General features: G+C 40.6%; 1 protein-coding gene across 1 annotated transcript in view; it reads right to left on the bottom strand.

The window, feature by feature from the left end:
• Positions 1–24,467, bottom strand: part of frmpd3 (FERM and PDZ domain containing 3) — a 474,907-nt gene that overhangs the window by 78,158 nt on the left and 372,282 nt on the right. The gene's annotated exons all lie outside the window — the stretch shown is intronic.

Raw genomic sequence — 24,467 nt, 5'->3', positions numbered from 1 at the left:
AAATCTCAGTTGACATCATTGGTTCTTTGCTATTCTGTGGTTTATTGCTTGATCAAATAATAAATAAAATCAAATGTATACTGTGTCTGAGTGCCTGAGTACCTGAGTTTGTGAAGAAACAACCATGTCTGTTGCAAGCCCATGTGCTCCCTTACAAGTAGACTGATTATTAAATACTGCCTGATTTCAGTTTCATTAAATACTGTAGGTACTTAATTTACAATTCATAGTGCATTTCCCTAGTACACATGAAGCCCCATTGTTAATTAGATAAAAGGGTTCTACAACTTGTGGAGGGCTGTTTAGTTGTGTTTCCTGTAACACAATGGTGCTGGGATCTCGGAATTATCATCTTAATGTTTGAAGGTGCTGTTGGAATAAATGCATTGCAGTAAAGTTGACATTATTTTAGACATGTAGAACAGTTAAATTAGAGTCAACAGGTGGCATTGAATGAGTAGACAAGAAGTGATACAGCCTTTCACATCAAGTGAGGAAAATGGAGCAGTGTGTCATTCTGGTGTACATGAAAATGTTCTCACTGAAGAACACCAATGCACTGTGTATATGCAGTGAGTTGAGCCAACATTCTGGTACTACATTTGCAATGCATCATCAAAGGTACATGTCATACTCTCATGTCTGACACCACAAATAATATCTTTAAAGCTGCAGTTCAAAATAGGTAGTTGCTTGAAGGGAAGGTTTCCATTGGAGACCTTGTTTGCCTGTTGACAATGTAACAGTATTGATAAATTGCAGATGACATAGCCAAGGTTTCTTTAGATGCAGCCAAGGAGCAGGAAGGCAGTGGCTGGTGATTTGTAGTTTGGTGCCACAGATCTGAAGTGTCAATGAACCGGCTTAACCATACATGTCTTTTGCCTTCATATTCACCAACATTTTGTTGACGGCTGTGGGGGTGGTAGTGATTGGTAGGTCCAGTACTTGACCTTTACTATGTTCGAGGTCTGGGTTCTCCTTAGAATTATGGTTGGCAGTTGATAACTGCAACGATACTGTGACTGGAAACCTTTTACAAACTATAGTTCCATATTGTAAACAACCAACAGAAAAATCTATTTGTAAAAACATCAAAAATAGCTGTTTGGAAATCTAATAAAGAAACAACAACTAGCCTTATATATAAAAAAATCAGCCCCAGAAATAAGGGTGTAATGCACCCTGACTTTTTGTCTTGGGCATTAGTGTAACTTATGAACACTGAAAGGCAGAATACTGGTTCCTGTGTTATCCCACTAACAACCTTGCTCGTTCACTCCTATTCCGTTTTTCTTTTGCCTTTTCATGAATTCCCTCTTGATGCTAACATATTGCCTCCAATCTCGTGAACTCAAATTTTTGTGTAGTATCTCATCAAATAACTTTTTACAACAGATCCATCATCTGCAATGATTCTGTTTACTTACCTATACTTGCTATATCCTCAAAATTTGATTTAGTAAACACAATTGCTCTTGATTCCATATTGATTCTCTCTAATCACATCATTTCCAAAGTGCCCTGTTGCTTATTACAAGATGGCAACATTTCCCAAAATAAATGATGTCATTTTGGTTGGCCTCTTGTTTACCATTCGAACAGCAAGGTTACCTTTGCTACATTTCAATCTGTTATTGTTATTTCTTGGTCGATGAAATTTTGAAAGATCCTCCAATATGTATTTAACCATCTTTCCAGAACTCTGGATTCAGGCCATCAACTTCATGGGACTCTGGTTTCACTCTCTTTAATTTCTTCAATGTATTTTCTTTATTAAAATTAAGTACTTTAAGTTATTAAAACTCTGTGTCTTCCACAATTAAGACAGGCTGAACATATTTTAGCCACTTGTTTACTTCCTATTATGATCTCTTCAGGATCTGCCTTAAAATCAACCAAAATTGTTTGTTTTTTCAATTGTCTTCCTTTTTAGAATAAAATGGAAACAGGAAATATCAGCAGCCAGATGGCATCTGTGAAGAAAGAAAGCTAAAGACTCTGGTCAATGATATTTCAGCAGAATTAAGAAGAAAAAAAGTGAATCAAACTTGTTTAAATTGCAGAGAAGGTATGGAGAGAACAAAAGGAATGTGATTGGGTCGAGTTCAAGAGAGACTGAATGATACAAGTGGTGATTGTGCTGACTGAGAGAAGGTGCTGAAGATTTGCTAATTAGAGTTGATTTGTCTGGAAGAGGTGTAAATAGGGAGATGAATGAGAAAGAGGAATCAGAAAAAAATATGTACAATGCTGGAAATTTGAAATACCGAACACTGCTGTTGTTGGAAATCTGAAATAAGCTTGCAAAGCTTTGGCTAGACAGCAAAGGTGGAGTGATAGACGGTTATCAGTCAGTAACAATAACTCCATTATGTTACAGGTTGATGATGTTTCATCAATATTGACCAATTATGCTAAAAATATTTGAAATAAATTTAAACTTGAGTCTTGAAGACTTAGAAGATGACATGCTTTTCCTAAAGTTTATTTTGACTTCAGTGCCACAAAATAAGTCCATAGTCAAAGAGGTCAGTGAATGACTTGGAAAATTAAAGTGATGGGCAATTAGATGTTCTGGATCACCCTGTTGATTAAATGGAGGTGCAGTACTCTGCAAATTGGTCACTGAATCTGTATGTTGGACTATCCCGTGGCGATTATACAGTCTCTGGAGAATCTCAGAGCAAGATTTCAGAGGAGCATCAGAGATTGCTGTGTACTTTGCTTCATGGAAACATGGCTCACCCCTGACATTTGGGATGCAGTTTTGCTGACCGAGGGCTTCACCATTCACCCCAAGGACTGGACAGCTGAATCTTTTAAAGGTAGAGGAGGTGGAGTATGCTTTATGATTAATTCATCATGGTGTTCAGACATGATGGTCCTGTCTCAGTTCTGCACACCTGACCTGAAACATCTAGCAGTCAAGTGTCATCCATTTTATCTGCCAAGGGAGTTGCCACCATCATCCTGGTTGGGGTGTATATTCCATCTTGGGTGACTGTCAGACAGTCTCTGAAGGAGCTGAGCACTATTATCAGCAGTCACAAAACAGTGCAATCTGATGCCTCCCTTATTGTTGCGGGGGCTTCAACCAGGACAGCTTGAAGAAATCTCTGAACAACTACCACCTGTGCAACCAGAGGAGGTAACACACCTGACCACAGTTATAGCACCATCAAGAACATTTACCATGCTATCCCACACCCACACTTAGGAAAGACTGATCACCTGGCTATACTTCTACTCTTGGTGTATAGGTAGAAACTATGGACTGCAGCACTAGTGGTGAGGACCAAAAAGGCATGGTCTGCAGAGGCAGAGGACTGCTTTGAGTCAGTGAACTGGACAATATTCAGGGACTCATCTTTGAATGCTGAATGAATACGCCACAGTCGTCACCGACTTCATCAAGAGCTGTGTGGATGAGCCTGTGCCTTGGAGAACATACTGGACATATCCAAACCAAAAACCATGTTTGAACCAGGAGATTCCTCGTCTGCTGAGGACTAGACTTGTGGCATTCAGAACTGGTGATCCAGAACTATACAAGGAGTCCAGATATGATCTATAGAAGGCTATTTTAAGGGGGACAAAAAACAATTCTAATTGAAGTTAGAGATGGAATTGGAAGCCCTTCAGCTCTGGCAGGGTTTGCAGGCCATTACTTCCTCCTGTCTAATCAAGGCCTTGGACCCACTGCAACTTGTCTATCACCACAATAGGTTTATAGTAGATACAATCTCATTGGCTCTCCACTCTGCTTTGGATCACCTAGGCAATAGCAATGTCTGCATCAGGCTGCTGTTTATTGATTACAGCTCAGTGTCCAATACAATCATATCCTCCAAAACCTGGGCCTCTGTACCTCTGTCTGCAACTGGATTATTGACTTCCCCACCAGGAGACCACAGTCAGTAATAACATCTCCTTCTCACTAAACTAAGTACATATACCTCAAGAATGTATGTATAGCCCACCGCTCTGCTGTCTCTCTCTATATACCCACAACCGTGTGGCGAGGCACAGCTCAAATGCCATCTATAACTTTGCTGGTGACACAACTATTGTTGGCAGAATTTCAGATGGTGATGAGGAGGTGTACAGAAGTGAGATAGGTCAACTGGTTGCATGGTGTTACAACAACAATCTTGTACTCAATGTCAGTCAGACCAAGGAATTGATTGTGGACTTTAGGAAGGGGAAGTCCTCACTGAGGGGTCTGCAGTGGGAAGGGTGAACAGTTTTAAGTTCCTGGGTGTCAACATCTCTAAAAATCAATCCATAGTTCACAACAGCAGTTATTTTTCAAGAGACTTCATATGTCGCCAAAGGCACTCACATATTTCTACAGTACTGTCGAGTACATTCTAATTGGTTGCATCACCATCTGGTATGGAGGGGCCACTGCACAGGATCAGAAAGAACTACGGAAAGTTGTAAGCTCAGCCAGCTCCATCATGGACAAAAGCCTCCCTGGCACTGATGACACTTTCAACGGGTGGTTCCTCAAGAAAGTGGCATCCGTCATTAAGGACCCTCATCACCCAGGACTGAACCTGTTCTCATTGCTACCATTAAGTAGGAGGTACAGGAGCCTGAAGACACACACTCAATGTTTCAGGAGCAGCTTCTTCCCCTCCAGCATCAGATATCTGATTGGACCCATGTGCACCACCTCAATATTTTTTTTCTCTCTGTTTGCACTATTTACTTAATTATATATTTCTTATTGTAATTTATAGGTTTAAAAATATGTATTTCTGCCCCAAAACAACAAGCTTCACAACATATGGGTGTATCTAGAACTAGAGGGCACAGTTTCAAAATTAAGGGGTGACCCTTTAGAAAGGGAGGAATTCTTTTTTAACCAGAGAGTATTAAATCTGTGAAATGCTTTGCCGTAGACTGCTTTGCAATCAAGTCTGTGTGTATATTTAAGGCAGAAGTTGATTGTTTTCTGATTGGTCAGGGCATCAAAGGTTATGGGAAGAAGGTAACACTCACAACACGCTGGAGGAACTCAGCAGGTCAGGCAGCATCCGTAGAAATGATCAGTCAATGTTTCAGGCCGGAACCCTTTGTCAGGACTGAAGAGGGAAGGGGCAGAGGCCCTATAGGCATTTCCTATAGGTTCATTTCCACGGATTCTGCCCGACCTGCTGAGTTCCTCCAGTGTGTTGTGAGTGTTGCTTTGACCCCAGCATCTGCAGAGTATTTTGTGTTTATGGGAAGAAGGTAGGTGTATGGGGTTGAATGAGAATCAGGATCAGCTATAATGGAATAGCGGAGCAGGCTCGATGGGCTGAATGGCCTAATTCTAATCCTGTGTCTTATGGTCTTATATGTCAGTGATATTAAACCTGATTCTGATTCCTCCAGTGCAGAGATCATGTTGTGAATACTGAATGCAATTTACTAGTTTGGAGGCAATACAATAGAACTTCATTTGTAAAAAGTATTTGGGCTCCAAGATAGAGGGAATGAAAGAAATAAAAGAACAATATAACAACTTGAGATTCCTATAAACTGTGTTCGATGGGAAAGCTTGGTTAAGCAGAAGGGAAGACATCTTGGAATTACTGGCATGGATGATGTTGTCAACAGAAGATAAAATATATGACTGACCTGGTGAAATCGGAAGAATGAAATGGCATCTTTGTAGGAAGAAGTAGGCGGAGATGTAAGATGAGAGAAAGGCTTGTGAATGACTATAAGAGATATTGCTTGTTAATCTATCCTCGGAGTTGGATAAAGGGTAGAAAAAAACAGAGCTGCATCAGGTGGAAGTGATCATAAGGTATATAGCAGCAGCAAAATGGTGAAAGTTCAGACCAATAGCCTCAACTTGTAACATTAACTCCATTATTCTCTCTACAGTTGGTGCCTGATGTATTGGATATGCCAAGCATTCTCACTAAGTTTCGCAGCAATTGCAATGTTTTGTATCTCAATTTGAAACATTTTCTTTCACTATCCTCTTCTATCCTCTGCAGCCCTATCACTTGTGCTATTCAGTCTTCATACATCTTCATCCTATCAGTCTTTCTTTCTGTACTTTCCACTCCTCAACTTTAAGCATATTTGATCTTGAACGTTTCCTTTTTTGATAAACTGCTATTGTCACGTTGATGGCACATGAATGAAAGGAAAATGGAAGACTATGTGGGAGAGAAGAGTTAGATTGATTTTAGAGTGGGTTAAAAGGTCAGCATAACATCATGGGCTGAAGGCTCTGTATTGTGCTGTGCTGTTCTATGTTCTTCTCTATGATCTAACACAAGGCATCTATATTCTGTCTCTCTCTACAGATCCAGTCTGACCTGTGTGTTTCCAGTTTTTCTCAGCATCTGCATTTCCTTGCTTTTCCTCCTTACAAAGTTGCTGAAATTATTAGCTAGTATATTTCCAAACTTTGTCATTTTACTCTTTGTATCAATTTTTTTGTTATGGGAAATGCAGGATTCAGAGCCCAGAAAAAATGTGCAAGTTACTGTGGAAAGCATTAACGTTAATTAACATAAAATGCCAGGCTCACAGAAAGCATATTTTGAAAACAGGCAAAAAATAACTGTCTCATTGAACTCTTGAGAATAACACAGCCAGTGATCTAAGTTTCAAGCTTAATTCTACACTTCACTATCTCTGATAAACTATTCGCCAAATTAAGCATTGGGCATTTGGCCAAATTATATGGAAACAGGTAAAAGGTTAATCAAATTCAAGCTTGAAATATCACTGTAATATTTTACAGATTGAATTATATTTCTTTTGACAAACCTATTTTTTATTAGAACTATATGGAAAAAACAGGTGTATCTATTGTTTTTGGGTAATGGTAAGATATTTTTAAAGAGGATTGTTTGAAAAATTATGGATTGTATTATGGCAGGAACCGTACCATGTTTGTGACTCTGTCACAGGTTTTCTGAAGGCTTAATCAATCTTCTACATTAGTGCAAAACACCAGTTTTTCTTTGTTTACTAGCATTATGTATATATGAAAGCATTGGCAATGAAATTCAGCAGCACGAAGACATGTGGAGATGAATAGATAGGTAACTGATACTCCCGGTACTATTGATCTAAAATGAATTCCTTGGTTCAAATACCCAGAAAATCCTTTGCTTTCAGCTGCGTCTTTGATTGAATTCAAAATGTTTTTATTTGTAAATGAAAGAAGTATGCTTATTCAGATCATTCTTTTCTGGTCTGGGAGATTCAATTGGCATTTTTGTACAGTATGACATCATTCATCATGTGACATCTGCCTGGAGCACAGGTAACTAGAGTTTGGCCACCTTCCTCTGTTTTGGGAATGCTGTGGAGCTGTCACAGGGAAGTTGAGTTTCATGGTACTCTACGCACCAATTAAGGGTCACTCAGCCCTTTTATGCTTACTTCCGCAGTGCTGCTCTGAGACTCAGAGACTATTTGGGCATAGAGAATGAATGCAAAGTATTTTGAGACTTGTCGTGAGGTGCGCCGCTATCTCTCTGGTTATTAATTCCTAGTATTGTGCTTCTCTGGTGGTCCCACTCATGTTCTGCATGAGTAGAGCAATAGAATAGGCATGACGGTTGGGCCAAATTGTCTTGGTACTGCATGGGAGAAAGTGAAGAAAGGAACATGCTCATTGACCTTAATGAGAGGGAGCATTCAGTGATTCAGCCATCTATCCCCAGGTCTCAAGGGAGCAATGAATCCAGAGGCTGAGATCTACTCTGTCATTGGTAGTAAGATCCTGCTGTGGTAGAACTCCAGCCACACACCCACTCATGGAATGTTTTCCTGCAGAGATTAAATTTACCATTACTCTGTATCATTTCATATGCTTGATGTTCGTTTTGCATGGTTCAGCAATACCATGGTCACTAGTGCTTTCAACTCAAGAGCAAAGGACTTTTCATTGAGCAGCTACCAGCAGGCAGACTCAGCAGATGGATTTGTGTGAATAGCAGTATTCTTGTAATTTTAAGAAATAATAGATGGTACTCATGGAGTTTTGTATTGCTGGAAACCTGGATTACTTCATGAATTACATGAACTACCACCCCTGAAGATCCAATTCATTTGGAAGCCCAAGAAATCTTTCCTAGATAGTGCAATGTTTTCAGGGGCCTTGCTTGATGTTTTGATTCACAGGAATTCCACTATCCCTACTGTTTTTCAGATATAATGCCACATTGAAATCGTGGGGTCAAGGCCCCAGAGCCCTTGACTCAAGTACTGCAGCCATTTATCCTTAAAGACCGAACAAAAGATGTAGAACAATAGATGTAGTGTAAATGGATCTCAGCAAGGCATTTGACAAGGTACCCCACGCAGGGCTTATTGAGAAAGTAAGGAGGCATAGGATCCAAGGGGACATTGCTTTGTGGATCCAGAACTGGCTTGTCCACAGAAGGCAAATAGTGGTTGTAGATGGGTCATATTCTGCATGGAGGTTGGTGACCAGTGGTGTGCCTCAGGGATCTGTTCTGGGATCCCTGCTCTTTGTGATTTTTATAAATGACCTGGATGAAGAAGTGGAGGGATGGGTTAGTAAACTTGCTGATGACACAAAGGTTGGGGGTGTTGTGGATAGTGTGGGGGGCTGTCAGAGGTTACAGCAGGACATTGATAGGATGCAAAACTGGGCTGAGAAGTGGCAGATGAAGTTCAACCCAGATAAGTGTGAGGTGGTTCATTTTGGTAGGTCAAATATGATGACAGAATATAGTATTAATGGTAAGACTCTTGGCAGTGTGGAGGATCAGAGGGATCTTGGGGTCAGAGTCCATAGCTGCTGTGTAGGTTGACTCTGTGGTTAAGAAGGCATACGGTGCCCTGGCCTTCATCAATCGTGGGATTGAGTTTAGGAGCCGAGAGGTAATGTTGCAGCTATATAGGACCCTGGTCAGACCCCACTTGGAGTACTGTGCACAGTTTGGGTCGTCTCATTACAGGAAGGATGTGGAAACCATAGAAAGGGTGCAGAGGAGATTTACAAGGATGTTGCCTGGATTGGGGAGCATGCCTTATGAAAACAGGTTGAGTGAACTCGGCCTTTTTTCCTTGGAGTGACGGAGGATGAGAGGTGACCTGATGGAGGTGTATAAGGTGATGAGACGCATTGATCGTGTGGATAGTCCGAGGCTTTTTCCCTGGGCTGGAATGGCTAGCACGAGAGGGCACAGTTTTAAGGTCCTTGGAAGTGGGTACAGAGGAGATATCAGGGGTAAGTTTTTTTTTACGCAGAAAGTGGTGAGTGTGTGGAATTGGCTGCCAGCGATGGTGCTGGAGGATGATACGATAGGGTCTTTTAAAAGACTCCTGGACAGGTACATGGAGCTCAGAAAAATAGAGGACTATGGGTAATCCTAGGTAATTTCTAAGGTAAGGACATGTTTGGCACAGCTTTGTGGGCCGAAGGGCCTGTATTGTGCTGTAGGTTTTCTATGTTTCTAAGACCACTGGGGACCTGGTCAGAGAGATTGTATACTTGCATTAAACATAACTTTACATTTGGGGTTCAGACATTGGTTGAAGAATTCCAACAAAAGCAAATGAAGGAATAGGCATCAAAGGAGGTAGCAATTTAGCAACATGTAGACAAATATCTGTGGAAGTAGTCCTTCTCAGAACATGCTGATAGCTCAAGTTTATAGAAAAAACATAGAAACATAGAAAATAGGTGCAGGAGTAGGCCATTCGGCCCTTCGAGCCTGCACCGCCATTTATTATGATCATGGCTGATCATCCAACTCAGAACCCCGCCCCAGCCTTCCCTCCATACCCCTTGACCCCTGTAGCCACAAGGGCCATATCTAACTCCCTCTTAAACATAGCCAATGAACTGGCCTCAACAGTTTGCTTATTATCTAGCAATTCTGTTGGAGGAGCCCTCTGTACATTGCTGCATCCTAGTAGGGAGATATTAACTGGGACTGTGATGACTGACACCACCTGGCTTCAGTTTTCATAGTGAGAGCTTAACATATGAGCATGATCATTCCCTTCGAAATAAGGAGGCTTCACATGCAGTTATTTCTGCAAACAAAGAAGAATACCAACACTAAAAGCTGCAAGTAATTTGCAGGCAACTGTGCCTCAGCATTACAAGCAACATGTTCCGTTAAAGAACTGTCTCAATAAAGAGTTTCTGCATTAAGCTACCAAACAGTGTCAATGGTTCTGAGATTATGAAAGGCAACAACATGACAGACTTGTCATCAACACTGCTCTCTCGAGAGCTTTTCAGCATACACAAAGGGAGAGCAGTCAAATGGCTTTACTGAAAATGTCTTGGACATTTGTCTTGAAAATGGCTTTGAGTTAAGTTTCTACATTTGCTCTGATGCCATCATCAATGCACTTGGCTCTCACAGTGCAGATCACAAATGGAAGACTTGATCAGTATCACGTCCAGCTCAATTCAGCAATCCTTGTGTTATACAGATCTAGAGTGAGTCACCTCATAGGGTAACAAAGTACAAGTCCTGCACCACAGCAAACTTATATTTTTGTGTGGCACCTTAGAAGATCCAGATGCAGGGTATTTTCTTACGTTTATATACTGCTTAATCTGTACTAAAAAAAAATGGGGAAAATAGTTATCTGCTTTCTATGTCACATGCAGACACTATTTGTTTATTTATATCATTTAATGGGAATTTCCTTTCATTAATTTCAGAGGGAGCAAATTTCAGTAGCAGGGTGCAAAGCACAGTTGCTAATACATTGCAGAGTTAGTGTATGCAACCAAAGGTGAATTTATGCCTCAGAATTATCAATGAGCCAACATAATTGAGTAGTGTATCAGGATTAATTTCTTTTGTTTATCTTTTCATCAAATATATTCTTTGAAGTTCTCCAGAAACTTGCACCATTTTTATTGCTAACATTGAAATTAGTATATCACTCAAAATAAATATTGTTGATAAGTGAATCCAGTCCAAAACTGACCAGCAATTGGATTTAAACTCAATGAATTTGACATTAAAGAAACAATACTGAAGTATTGGTGATCTCCATGGTGACATAGTCTATGTATTACTGAATATATTTTAACATTAAAATTAAATATTTAAACTATGTTGAGCATCTTAGCAAGTAAGTACAATTTGAAGGTTGTTTAGCAACTACCACAGTCATTGAAATCTCAATTTCAACTTGGAGAGTGGGCAACATGTGTGATGGGGCGGGGGGTGCAAATGGGGGGAGATGCTGAATGTGAGAGAAATGAACGTGGAACTGGCCTAAATTTAAGTGGAACATGCAAAAGCAAGGGGCCTTGTATTTAACTCATGTTTAAAATCACCAGTATCTTGTGTCGGATTGGCCAAATCCACCCAGATTGTGCTGATATTATTGATGTAACCAAGCGGAGACTCTACTCGTATATATTTTCCAGCAGCTGATTAAAAGACACTTACTCCACTGTTTTTGAGGGGTTCGCTTACAAACTTCTTTTCAAATTCCTTCAGTGGAGATGTGCAGTGTCCATCGTGTCACACCTTTCAAAGAAAATACTATTGTAAAACTAAATTCAATAGTGACACACTCCCAAAGGGTAAGGGCAAAAATAAGTGATTGGTTCAAATAGTCATGTGACTGTTAGTAACCAAGTGTGTAAACTCGTTAATGTGACAATATGAAAAATTACCAAAGAGGCATGAATTACCAAATAATGAATTCCCTGCTTTTGCACATTTTGACCAGTGAGATTTGTAAATATCAACAACCAATCATCTCTCAGTTTCTTCACACTGTTTGGAGCTATAACTTTTTCTGCCTATTGCTAAGGAAGTTTATTCAAATCCATCACCATTCAGTGTGCTATGTCTTTTCAATGAACTGAACATCATCTAAAGTATTTTTCCATCCTGGAAATGGACTCCTGTTGAAAGGTCAAAGGTTTCAGTGTCAGAAGTCACGATCCCAATAGGTAGAGCTATTTTCAAAGCAAAGCATAAGAAGAAGCTACAGTCTTAGGTGGACAAATTTAGAAGGCGCACAACAAAAACACCCTACTATGCAAAGGTTTAATAATCAGTGAACACAAGATCACAAGTAAATGAAGTCTGCTCTAGCATTGCTTATTATTTTATACTTTGTTACGATAAGTTTGGCAGTTGAGGCTGAAACTGTGTAGGGTAAGGAATAGATTAATAATAGTTGTGATAATCTTTCTACCTTGTGAGACAATATTTGCAAATCATTTTCTCTCCTCCGCTTTGAAAATTTCCTGATGGATGAAACCTGTCGGAATGCAGATGAGCTGGATCCACATGATCAAGCTGCAAGCCTTCATTCAGCAGAGTAGAGATTACTTTGGTCACCTCCCTGAAATGTCTGTCTATAGAAAACTACAGTTTCTCTGGCAGGGTTGTGTGGGATGACTTCTGCAATGTTGTCAAATAACCCTGATAAAGTAGATTTTGCAAAGTGCACCAGAAAGAGCCCCTATCAAACTGGTTACTTTCTTAGAGTGTAATGTCCAATTGGAACCAACATGGATCAGTAGGATGTGCTCTGATATTCCTTCCTTTCCATTCTTAGTCAAGCACTGACCCATTAAATCTATCACTGGGACACTTCATCAATGCATCTTTATCATTTGACTTTATTTGACATTGTCATTTATTAATTTATTGTAAACCTATCAATTGTCCTCAGTTACTTACATTTTACACACTGTAAAGTAGCAGCTGTGCAATTTAATATATCTCTGAAACTTGGGGATGTTTAAGTCTGTTGGAACCAAATTCGAAGAACGAAGTTTAATGCAGAGTTAATCTGCCATAACAATAGACAATAGACAATAGGCAATAGGTGCAGAAATAGACCATTCGGCCCTTCGAGCCTGCACCGCCATTCTGAGATCATGGCTGATCATCTACTATCAATACCCGGTTCCTGCCTTGTCCCCATAACCCTTGATTTCCCTATCCATAAGATACCTATCTAGCTCCTTCTTGAAAGCATCCAGAAAATTGGCCTCCTCTGCCTTCTGAGGCAGCGCGTTCCACACCTCCACAACTCTCTGGGAGAAGAAGTTCCTCCTAAACTCTGTCCTAAATGACCTACCCCTTATTCTTAAACCATGCCCTCTGGTACTGGACTCTCCCAGCATCTGGAACATATTTCCTGCTTCTATCTTGTCCAATCCCTTAATAATCTTATACGTCTCAATCAGATCCCCCCTCAATCTCCTTAATTCCAGCGTGTACAAGCCCAGTCTCTCTAACCTTTCTGCGTAAGACAGTCCGGACATCCCAGGAATTAACCTAGTGAACCTACGCTGCACCTCCTCCACAGCCAGGATGTCCTTCCTTAACCCTGGAGACCAAAACTGCACACAATACTCCAGGTGTGGTCTCACCAGGGCCCTGTACAAATGCAAAAGGATTTCCTTGCTCTTGTACTCAATTCCCTTTGTAATAAAGGCCAACATTCCATTAGCCTTTTTCACTGCCTGCTGCACTTGCTCATTCACCTTCAGAGACTGATGAACAAGTACTCCTAGATCTCTTTGTATTTCTCCCTTACCTAACTCCACACCGTTCAGATAATAATCTGCCTTCCTGTTCTTGCTCCCAAAGTGAATAACCTCACACTTATTCACATTAAACGCCATCTGCCAAGTTTCTGCTCACTCACCCAGCCTATCCAAGTCACCTTGAATTCTCTTAACATCCTCATCACATGTCACACTGCCACCCAGCTTAGTATCATCAGCAAACTTGCTGATATTATTCACAATGCCTTCCTCTAAATCATTGACGTAAATCGTAAACAGCTGTGGTCCCAATACCGAGCCCTGTGGCACCCCAGTAGTCACCACCTGCCATTCCGAGAAACACCCATTCACTGCTACCCTTTGCTTTCTATCTGCCAACCAGTTTTCTATCCATGTCAATATCCTCCCCCCAATGCCATGAGCTCTGATTTTACCCACCAATCTCCTATGTGTACCTTATCAAATGCCTTCTGAAAGTCAAGGTACACCACATCCACTGGATCTCCTGCGTCTATCTTCCCGGTTACATCCTCGAAAAACTCCAATAGATTAGTCAAGCATGATTTGCCCTTGGTAAATCCATGCTGGCTCGGCCCAATCCTATCACTGTTATCAAGATATGCTGCTATTTCATCTTTAATAATGGACTCTAGCATCTTCCCCACTACTGATGTTAGGCTAACAGGGTGATAATTCTCTGTTTTCTCCCTCCCTCCTTTCTTAAAAAGTGGGATAACATTAGCCATTTGCCAATCCTCAGGAACTGATCCTGAATCTAAGGAACATTGGAAAATGATCACCAATGCATCCGCAATTTCCAGAGCCACCTCCTTTAGTACCCTAGGATGCAGACCATCTGGACCTGGGGATTTGTTAGCCTTCAGTCCCATCAGTCTACTCATCACTGTTTCCTTCCTAATGTCAACCACGTACAGTAGTTGCACAAGTAACCCAGAAGCATATTCTGATCCCATGTGCACCAAGCAGTAAGCAGCCGAAGCAGGTGAAATGTTTATGCAGCAACAAATGAATCAATTCAGGGAGAAAGATTAGTTTTAGTTAAAACCATTTAAGTAAATTTAGTGATAGAAGCTGAAAATCTCCTTTACCTCTATCAGTTGAAATACTTGCTTTCTCTTACCATTATTGAGTTCCTCTCTCTGTTTTCCCCTTTGTAGTCTCTTTCTTTTCTGGCTGTGTTGCTTTTTTTTTGGTGTTTATTATGTAACAGACCTACTGCCTTTAATAGTCAGAAGCTGCCCTTAAAGTCTGTATGCAAGGACCCTCAAATGAAAATCAAGATCACCTAGCAACCAAACAGCAGCATGCAACATTCAGATGAGGAATCATTGAACTGTGCTGTCTGAAGCTAAACACAGCTGCAATGAATAAAAAAAACAACAGTTTCTCTTTCACTAGCTATGAACAATCTGTTCCAGACGATAATGTTCTAGTCATGGTCCTGAGGGCCAGGTGTAGTTCTGGAGGTAGTGGCAGACACAGAGAAGTTGTAATGATCATGGCTTGACATCAGGCTCAGCAGGTAAAGCACTGGTCACAGGGAGAATGTACAACCTCTACACTGACAACCACAATGCTTGGGTTTGAACCTGGGTTGCAAAAGCTATGAGGCAGAAGTCCTACTAGAAATCATTGTGGTCATCGGGAGAACATGTCAAGTCTACACAGAGGGTACCAGAGGCCAGGATTGAACCCTAGTCTCTGGTGCTGTCTGGTAGTATTTGTGCTAGCTGTGCTGCTACGCTGCTATTTAAATAGGAAATGGGCAGGTTTAAATTGTGTTTGGATTCTATGCAGATTTCTGCATTTAACCATCAACATTACTCAAAATCTGTCCAGTCCCGTAAATTACTGTTACTGTTCTACCTTTTATCATGCCCATGTCATCAATTTGAGGGAAAAAAAAGTCTGACTACAAAATGATCCCACCTGGTTATTTCAAGCCCGTATGAGCCAACACCCCACTTTTGTTACAAGGAAGTGCTAATCCTATTGTTGCCAATGCAGTTTGTGCCTCATTATCATGATACCATTAACCCGATAATGCAAAAGTTTAACAGGCAATAAAAGACAATTTATACATCAGGCCCATGCATCATGTTGCACAGGATACACCCATTTTGTAAATAACATTTTGAGGTAGTGTATTACCTCATATACAAAGCATTGTCTATGGAAAAACACTTACAAATGCAAGGCATCGCCTCATGTATAAAGCAAGGTATTTTGTTAATAATTCTGCAGTCTAGTCATACCTGAATATATTACTTTGCAATTTATATTTCAAACATAAAATAGGACAATGAACCATTTTGTATTCAACTTTCTTTTCTAACTCCGGTTGAGTTATGTTTATGAATTCAAGGTACAATTTATCCTGAACTAATCTTATCCGGACATTGAATTATGTTGCTTTTAGCTGAAACTCAGGTAGAAATAATTTACAAAAACCAGCTGTTTTATTTATTTGGAGATACAGCACGGTAACAGTCCCCTCCAGCTCAGCAAACCCGCACCGCCCAATTATGCCCATGTGACCAACTGACTTATTAGTCTATCACAAACAAAGGAACATCTGCAGATGCTGGAAGTCCAGAGTAACACACACAAAATGCTGGAGGAACTCAGCAGGCCAGGCAGCACCTATGGAAACACAATCACAAACAGGAGAAAATATTTCCATAGATGCTGCCTGGCCTGCTGACATCCTCCAGCAATTTTCCTCCACCAATACATCTTTTCAATGAAGGAACAAACTGGAGCACCTGGAAGAAACCCATGCGGTCGCTGTGAGAATCTGCAAACTCCTTACAGATAGTGGCAGGAATTGAACCCCATCATTAGTGTAGCAATTGTGTTACACTATCCATTACACTACTGTGCTGTCCATAAATGTAAGGACATTGGCAGGGATGGGGCAGAGGTATTACTATTTAAACTTAGTGAGCTAATCTAGGTGGAAATAATCATAGTAAGGCACCTCTTTTCTGTTAAATATATATCCTGTGCCATGTAGGAACTTCAACATGCTTTCCATGGTCTGGACACCAGAGATGAAGACAATGTCAGTAACTAGACCAGTAGGAGCTCCAACTTTAGAGCTTGGGAACAGCTGATCTCATTGTGATCCGTCTGTGTAGCTGAGAGTTTCATTGTTATTTAGTTTCAGGAGAAGGTCACCTCACAGCTCAGGCTAAGAGGCGTAACTGTGACAAACAAAAAAGTGCAGGCAAGTCGTGTAGGAGATCAAACAAGAGAAAATCCACAGATGCTGGAAATCCGAGCAACACACACAAAGTGCTGGAGGAACTCAGCAGTCCAGGCAGCGTCTGCGGAAAAATGTACAGTCAACGTTTCGGGTTGAAGCTCTTTGCCAGGGCTGTACCCTTCGGTAGTATAGGAGATCATGAAGTCATCCTGGTCTCTAACCAGACTTTGAATATGATGGATGAAGAGGATACCACGGGAAAGTGCAGCCCGAGCCTAGACATCAGCGTCAAGAGTGTCTGAATTTATTGGAAGTGGAAGTGAAAGTTCAAGAGAGGAACTACAATAATGGATTTTGTAATGTGAATACACAGTGTCATTTCTGTGGTTGCAGATGTAATACTAGAATAGCAGGATTGCAGTTTGCTGGCTGAGTGAAGGATATCACTGAAGGATATTGTGCCGCAGAACAGTTTGGAGTGGAAGATCAGCTGGAGGTTTATGTTCATGCAGGCATCTATGACATAGGTAGGAAAAGGTGGAGGCCTGGCAGGCATATTTAAAGGAGGTAGGAAAGAGATTAAGAAACAGGACCTCAACTGTTGTAACTTCCAGATGCTGGTGACTACTGTATTTGGTGGAAAATGCAGCTGAATGTGTGGACAGAGAGATTGTATTGAGTAGAAGGATTCAGAATACTGCGGCATTAAGATGATCTTTTATTGCACCTCAGGAGGACTAATATCTCCATGGACATATTTGGTTGGGGCAGTACAGTAGCATTGCAGATAGTGCAACATTTTACAGCAGCGGCTGTAAGATCAGAGTTTGATTCCCACCATTGTAAGGAGTTTGTATGTTCTTCCATAACCAAAAAGATGTACAATTGGGACTAGTGAGTTATCGGCACGTGATGTTGGCGCTGGAAGCATGGCGACACTTGCAGGCTGCTCAGCACATACCTCACTGATTGATGCAAAGAATGCATTTCACTGTACATGTGACAAGTAAAGCTAATCTTCCAAAGCTGATCCGCCACATTGTTGGGAATGATTTAAACTGGCTTGGCAGGCAGATGGGAAGCTGAGGCTCAGAAGGAGAAAAGCAGAATAGCAAAATGATGGCAGAAACTAAATTGAGCTTGAAAGGCGGAGAAAAATAGTCAGAAAATAGACAACAAGAGTAACAATTTGCTTATACCTTTTGTGATCTGGTATGGAAGAGCTGAACTCTATGGACCTGCTTTCATTCATGTTGTCTGTATGAAACTTGCATGTTCTCCTTGTGACTCTGGGTTCTGATGGGTTCTCCAGTTTTCTTCCCGATCCAGAGATGTGCTGGGAGGGTCATTAACTAATGTAAGTTACTTCTTAGTGTAGGTAAGTGGCAAAAGGTATCTAAAATAAAATTGATGGGCATGTGAGAGAGAGTAAATTCCTAGAGCTACAGGAGAGTGGAGATGGGACTGATGGGATTAATCTACTGGGAGCTGGCATTGACCCAAAGGGCTGAACGGCCTTCTTTTCTGTATAGTTACTAAGTATTAAGCTTGGTTAAGTTAATATTACTTAAAGGAATACTATAGTTTTTTCCCCACTAAAGATAAAATCTTGGATGATGAACAAAAGAATATCTGGGAAAGCTTTATGATGCAGTGTAAATGTTCTCTTTCTCCTCTTCAGCCTTTTCAGTCTATTTTATTTTTCCTTTTCTATTTTTACTCCAAGAGAAGGGCTCATTATTGTAGCTGACAGACTAATGGTAGAGCCAAATACCAATCTGGGAAGTAGGAATTGAAAGAATACCCAAGTACTTGAGCAATAAAGCCTAGTTAATTTCAATTTTGTCATATGTAATTAAAAATTAAAATCCAGTATTCTCTTTCTTAAACAAAAAAACATGCTTGGGCGTTTCTGAGAGTTCTGGAATGTGGGCATTATTGCCCATTCAGAGTGGACTTTGAGGAGACAGTGATGGGTCTCCATCTGGAACTGCTGTAATTCTTTGGCATCTTGCCACAAACCTTCACCATCCAAACCACTTGTAAGACTACTTCAGAGGATTCTTAAGCATGATCCACATCAGTTTGTGACATGAATCACATAATCAAAAAATTGCAACAGGTTTTCATCTCCAAAGACCATAGCTGAGCAAATTGGTCTTTTACTGAACTCAGAATTGTGGTCATTCAAGTTTGTTATTGGAAGAGAGCATTAGTGCATTCTTCTGGATTACAGTTCCAGCAACATAGCTGCAGCACTGCTCATTCCATTAATTATTGATGAATGTTCCACAGATAGGTTTAGAAATACACACTGCTTCCCATCAATGTCTCCAACTCTTTCATTTCTGAAGGTCACTCACAGACATCAAACATCAGTCAAAACACTGCCTCTTTTATCAAATATGTGGCAGTACTGAGTACTAGGTCATCTACTCTTGCATAACAAAAGCTTGTCACTATTCAATGGGTTACATTTTGATTTTGTAAACTTGATGCTTTTGTCTGAATCCATGCTTTTGTTTTAAAATTCATCTGCAGTATAAAAGTCTTGATCATAGCAATGGTGACCTTAAAATTCTGAGCACTCTTCACCAAAGATACGGAGTCATTAGAGCTTTCTTGCATTTCGTTCAGAAGCCACAATAAAGGGAATACATAGATCAAGTCTGTATGCATGTACAAGATTTCATGCTTTCTTAAGAGTACAGTCAATGAAATAGATTTTATTCATCAGGACTTCCAGTTATTTTTCTTATTTTCCAATTAAAAGTATTCTTATATGATTACTCCAATATTGGAATATCTGGTGATCAAAAATGACAGCCTCAAGTCATTTTAGTGCTATTGAATTTATGATATCCAGTGCAAAAACAGCAGGAAAATGGAAATCATGATTCGCTTTTAATGTTGTATTCAAGTTTCTAGCCAAAAAATTGAAATACAATTGACAAAGCTCATGCAATTAATAGTGAAACTGTTGTATATTTAATACTTCAGTAATATTTGAGTCATATTGTAAATTTATTGTTTGATTAAGCATTCTTTGTTTGTTATATAACTCATTATGGGTTTCATGTAAGAAGTACATGAATGACATACGTATGTTATTACGGTGCCACATCATATCTGCGTACCCCACTAAAGTAAAACACAAGTACACACGTTTATCCTGGTCTCCCATGCTTTCCTTTTGATTAGTTTTGGAGTTACAAAACATAACAGTGGCAACAAGTAAGTTTTAATTGAACCCGAGATGATTACCTACTTGTTGAAGTGCAGTGAGACATTTCAGTTCAAAAAAAAGCACAGCACATTCTTTTTGTCTGGATGGGGAGAAAGAGACGTTTGAGTAAAAAAAGCGCAGCGTGATTTTTTCTTTGGAAAGGGGAGAGTTAAAAATAAAAGCAGAAAATGTACAAAGTTCACAAGTTCATGAACAGTTACAATTACTATTAGAGAGTCATAGAGAAGTATAGCACAGAAACAGGCTCTTCAGTGCATGTAGTCCATGATGAAACCATTTAAACTGCCTACTACCATTGACCTGCACTGGAACCATAGCCCTCCCTGTCCCTACTATCCAAGAAACACACTCAGAATGCTGCAGGAACTCTGCAGGCCAGGCAGCATCTATAGAGAGGAGTACAGTCGACATTTCAGGCTGAGACCCCTCATCAGGAAGAGTCCAGACCGTAGTCCCTGCTGCCGACCTCAATGATTCTAGCGGTCTGTAAAACCTGCTGTCTCTAACCCTGGCAGGCATGGACATCTCCAGTCTGCGGTCCCGGCCACTGACCCCCAACAGCTCCAATTATCCCGAGGAGCCATTGGGGTCGGCGGCAGGGAATATGGTCTGGAGATGTTTGTGCCTGCCAGCATTGTAGACGGCAAGTTCTATAGATCATTAGAACCATTGAGGTCAGCAGCAGGTGTCCTGGTGAAGGGCCTTGACCTGAAACGTCAACTGTACTCTTGCCTATAGATGCTGCCTGGCCTGCTGAGTTCCTCCAGCATTTTGTTTCTGTTGCTTGGATTTCCAGCATCTGCAGATTTTCTTTGTTTTGATCCCAATTATACACAAACCTATCCAGACTTCTCTTAAATGTTGAAATCAAGCTTGCATGCACCACTTGTGCTGGCAGCTCATTTCACACTCCCACAGCCCTCTGAGTGAAGAAGTTTCCCCTCAAGGTCCCATAAACTACTCACCTTTCACCCTTAACCCATGACTTCTGGTTATTGTTCCACTTAAGCTCAGTGAAAAAGCTGGTCTGTGTTTACCCTATCTATACCCCTCAGAATTTTGTATACATCTAAACAATGAGTACCTGGTGATAATAATAAATTATACAGAAAAAAACAGAAATGGTTGGCTATACTGTAAAGATAGACACGATCAATTGCACAAAAGACAACTGGGTGTTGTATACTGAACAAATTGAGCAGTATTTTAAAGCAAATGGAATATTCGATGAGAAACAAGTGCCATTTTTGCAGAGTGCAATTGGTGGAATAGCATACAGCTGGCTTAGAAGTTTGACTGCTCCAACCATAGCAGCAGAAATGAGCTTTGCTGATATTGTGAAAGTAATGCAGGGACATTTAGAACCAATACCATTGTTGATGGCAGAATGTTTTAGATCTCATAAGTGGAATCGAAAGAAAGGGGAGTCCATTTCAGCTTAGGTGTGTGAATTGAAGAAGTTGTCTGAGCATTGCCAGTTCAGTGATGGGCTTAATGAGGCACTGAGAGATCATTTAGTTTCTGGAATATTAGAAGTAGTTATTCAAAATCATCTACTAGTTGAAGCACAACTCATATTTAAAAGAGCAGTTGAAATCACTGTCTCAATATAAATGGCAGCCAGAGTTGCGGTCTGGAATGAACGTGAGCGTGAACAAAGTTGCAATGTCTAAGCAGAAACCTGCCTTGCTGAACAAATTGTGTTATCATTGTGGGAGGGCTCACATACAATGCAAGTTTAAAAGTGAAACTTGCAGAATATAAAACAAAATAGGACTCATACTAAGAGCATGTCTGGCAGACAAAAATAAATCAACTGCACAGGGAAGAGAAAAAGATAAAAAGTCAAGTTGCAGTTTCAAAAGGAACACTAATTTGCATGCTGTTAATAAAAAATCTGATAATGATGAGAGTGACACCGGACTTTGTAGCCTTGCGATTTACAATGTGAAAAATAACAAGAGACAAGCAAAATGGCTTATGCCAGAAGTGAACGTCAAATTAATTAAAATGGAATTGGACACTGGCTCAGCTGTTTCAGTCATTCCACAAAGTGAGTTTGAATGGGATTTTTAAGGTACCAAACTGAAGCCTGCAGATATCCAACTAAGAACTTATTCTGGAGAAAAGATAACTGGTGTGGGAATGACCTTTGTAACAGTGAAATACAACAACAAGCAAGCCACATTGGGATTGCAGGTGGTTAAAAACAGGAGGGTCAATATTGTGGGGCCATGGTTTGCTGAGTCAACAACAACGTGATTGGAGATCCATCCACCATTTGCATGCCATATCCCCTGCAATAGAGTCAACTGAAAGCAAATTAAGAAAGGTATGGGATGATACCACAGCAGTGTTCAAGGATGACAGTGGAAAACTCAAACATATCAAGGGTAAAATAGTGTTAAATGAAAATGCCACACCCGAGTTTTACTTAGCCTGTCTGGTTCCTCATGTCATCTGTGATAATGCAGCCCGCCAGCTAGACTGCACGGAGGCTGGAGGAATTCTTTCCAAATTTGAGTGGAGCCCCTGGGCAGTGCCATTGGTCCCAGTAGTCAAGAAGGATGTGTCTGTCAGAATTTGTGGTGATTTTCAGGTCACCATCAACCTAGTACTGAAAGTGGATCAATCTCCTCTTTCCAGGATAGCGGATATCTTTGAGGCCTACCTACACTTGGAGATGGAAGAAGGGTCCAAAATATTTCTCACCATAAACACTCACAGGGATTTTACTGTGAAAATACGCTTATATTTGGAGTTGCATCTGCACCTGTACTCTGGCAGAAAGTTATAGACCATGTGGTACAAGGCTGCCCAGGCACTCAGTGTTACCTGGAGGACGTCATTGTTACTGGTGAGGATGACGAGGAACATCTTCAAAACCTAATGACATTGTTAAAAAGATTAAGAGATTATGGGCTCAGAGCAGGATGAAGCAAGTGTGAATTCTTTAAATCAAGCATCACTTACTGTAATCTCACTATTATTGCGCAAGAATTACACAAATGTGCTGAGAAAAAATCAAGCAGTGTCGAATATCCTAACGTGAAAAATGGGTCACATTTGCAGTCCTGTTGAGGATCTGTCAATTACTATAACAGGTGCCTGACAAACCTGGCAACTGTGCCCCACCACTTGAACTCATTAGTAAAGATCGGGAAGAAATGGCAATAAACAAGGCAGTGTGAGGTGGCTTTGAGAAAGGTAAAGGAAATGGTGACGTCAGACAGTGCACGCACATATTATGATCCACATTGTCCTGTGAACTTTGACTGTGGTATCTATCTTACCTTATGGTATAGATACAGTCATGTCACATGTTATGAGTGATGGAAGTGAATCCCCTAAAGCCTTTGCATCACGAAAATTATGCACAGATTGACAGAGAGAACTTGAGTCTAGTATGGGGTGCAAAATATTTCAACCAGTACTTGTAAGGGAGTGCTGACCATCAACCACTGGTGCCCATTTTCAATCCACATAAGGGTGTTCCACTAACAGCAGCAACACGAGTGCAGGGATATTTCTCGGAGGACACAATCTCAAGCTTAAATTTAAGAGGACAATTAATCATGAAAATGCTGATGGATTGTTCCATTTATCCGCAGAAAAGGAAAAATTTACAAAAGAGGACACTCCTCTTAACGTATTCTCCCTAATGCAAATCAAAATTCTCCCTAGAATGGCAGAAGTTAACCAAAGGTAAACCAGAAAAGACCCCACACTGTCTTAGGCCTATATGACAACCTAAAATGGCTGGAATGTGCAGCAGAAATTCCACTTTCCCCATTTTACCGGCAATGGAATGAACTTGCCCTTAATGGAGGTTGTCTTATGTGGGGATTGATAGATGTACTATCCAAGCTGAGAGCTAAAGTGTTGGAGGAGCTACATGCCGGTCATCTAGGCATGATCAAAATGAAAGTGTTGGCTTAAAGCTTTGTCTGGTGGTCTGGGATAGATTGGCAGATCAAGCAGCTAGCCATGCACTGTTGGGGGTGCCAACACATTCAGAAGATGCCAAGAGCAGTCAGTGCCTCTTCATCCCTGGGAATGGCCTCCATTGCCCTGGCAGAGCATTTGTATAGATTTTGCCATACCATTCATGGGCACAAATTTCTTGGTAGTAGTGGATGCAGGTACAAAGTGGCCAGAAGTTTTCCCAATAGACTAAACTACAGCTTCACATACTGTTTATGTATTGAGAAGCCTCTTCTCCAGATCCCTTAGTCAGTAACAAAGGACCACAGTTTGTAGTGGTTCAGTTTCAGTCATTTCTGAAAATGAAGGGGATAAAATATGTTACATCTGCACCATACCAACCAGCTACAAATAACTTGGCAGAAAGTTTTGTCCAAAGTCCAAAAACACACTGCAAGCAATGCCAGCAGAACACACTACACTGGCACTGAATCAGAAGCTCATCAATTTCCTCTGTGCATATTGTAACACAGCACACTCCACATTATCTCCCCTTTATT

The sequence above is a fragment of the Mobula hypostoma genome, chromosome 10, assembly GCF_963921235.1.
Source record: "Mobula hypostoma chromosome 10, sMobHyp1.1, whole genome shotgun sequence".
NCBI classification, from domain to species: Eukaryota; Metazoa; Chordata; class Chondrichthyes; order Myliobatiformes; family Myliobatidae; genus Mobula; species Mobula hypostoma.
The sequence above is the reverse complement of the archived record's forward strand: the minus strand, read 5'-3'. Positions and strand labels throughout refer to the sequence as shown.